The sequence below is a fragment of the Neomonachus schauinslandi genome, chromosome 3 (assembly GCF_002201575.2).
Source record: "Neomonachus schauinslandi chromosome 3, ASM220157v2, whole genome shotgun sequence".
In the NCBI taxonomy this organism is placed as follows: domain Eukaryota; kingdom Metazoa; phylum Chordata; class Mammalia; order Carnivora; family Phocidae; genus Neomonachus; species Neomonachus schauinslandi.
In genome coordinates, this window is record NC_058405.1 from 123,272,073 (window position 1) to 123,273,884 (window position 1,812).

The 1,812-nt window shown below is 40.1% G+C and overlaps 1 pseudogene; it reads right to left on the minus strand.

Annotated features, from left to right (window-relative positions):
• Nucleotides 1–1,371: 1,371 nt before the first annotated feature.
• On the minus strand, nucleotides 1,372–1,549 carry LOC123324375 (annotated as a pseudogene).
• Nucleotides 1,550–1,812: the final 263 nt, after the last annotated feature.

A 1,812-nucleotide genomic window follows, 5' to 3' on the forward strand; every position in this document is an offset into this window, starting at 1 on the left:
ATTCTAAAGTAACTGAATGGAGAGACTTGCTATGTGGAAATAAGTAGTCATAAAGCTGTTATAAGTTGGAGAGATTAATTAAAAAAATACAACTTTGGTTGCAGAATGGTTGATTTTAGGTTTTAGAATCATGAGGTCCTTCTTTGTGGTAATATTTGTATAGCAGGCCTAGTTTTTATTAAAGTTACCAGTCGACTCTCATATTAAAAACCATATTACCAGGTGTAAAGAAATTGTTGATTTTAAATCTAACAGGAAGGCTGGCCCTCAAAAGCTGGATAAGCAACAAAAACAGTTATCATATGAGTAGAGAAGCCAAGGTCTATCTTTGTTTTACTCATTTATTATTAACTGGGCAGTTATTAACTGCCCAGTCAGGAGAGCTCTCCTCCCTCCCTTTCCTCACAGAAAGTAGGATTCTTTTTTTTTTTTTTTTTTTGAAAGTAGGATATAGTATTCTTATAAAATTCCCAAGAGGTCTCAATGGTCAGTGTTCTCAATTCAAGTTGTTTGGTCCATCCTCAATTCTAGAAGGCTTGTAAAAGTCAGGAAAAACTACAAACAATATTATATTATTTCTGAAGACTTCCTCATAAGAAGATAGAAGGCCCCTCACTTGCAGAGCCATAGAGGATGCTGGGAGCTGCTGGTTGTGTTCAAGCTGGGAAGAGGAAGCCAGAGAACAATCTGGAAGAATTTCTTGTAAGCATTTCTGGCAAGAGATCTCAGAAGAAAAGTCCAAGACTCCTCACATTTCTTGTGATTGTTTCTCTCATTCTAAAATGTACCTAATTTTGTATTTGTAATTTCATGTTCTTTTTCTTAAAAGTGACCCTCCAACTTGTACAGCCTCGGGCCCCCCAGAAACATGAACTGCCCCTGCTGGAAGTCCGCTAGATCCTTCTTTCCCTGAGAAACTTACTACTTGCCAACGAAAGTCCGGTCTAAGTTTTCTATAGAACAGCTAATTAACTAGAGCCAAGGGTTTAGCTTCCAGTAACCTGTTATAGTATCTTATGGTTCGGGACGCCTGGGTGGCTCAGTCGGTTAAGCGACCACCTTCAGCTTAGGTCATGATCCCAGGGTCCTCCCAGGGACCTGGGATGTGGCAAACATGGACCCTGGGATCGATCCCACATCGGGCATCTTGCTTAGCAGGGAGCCTGCTTCTCCCTCTGCCTGCCGTTCCCCCTGCTTGTGCTCTCTCTCTCTTTCTCTCTCTCTCTCTCTGACTAATAAATAAATATAATCTTTAAAAAAATATCTTATGGTTCAACTCTAAAGAACAAAGTTGTTGGAAAGTGGTGACAGAAGGTTGATTCCTCGGAATAGCAGAAAAGCTATAAAAATAAAACTGATCATGCTTTGAGCAAATTTCAGTTTGTAATATAAATTAAGCTGGGGCAAACTAGGAACTGTAGGCATAATCTCTGTTGAATAAGAGAGAAAACTAATGAAGGTGGAGCCGTAAGGCACTGTTTTATATTATACAATCAGCAATAATCGCGCCTCGGATAAACCTCATTGGCTACGATACTCCCACTGCGATACTGCCATTGGCTACAACTGCCAAAGCTGTTTTATATTATACAAATAGAAGATATACTAGTGTGCTTGACTAAAACAAAACTACAATCTAAAATCTAAAATTCTATCTGTCTATGCATGTGTGTGTGTGTGTGTGTGTGTCTGTCTGTCTGTCTGTCTCCATTTCCCTCCTCTCATCCCAAAACGGGGGGGGGGGGGGGGGGGCTGGGTTCTCCTATTGTAAAAGACAAAAATGATCATTCTAGGGTCTTCTTGAGCTAGTCA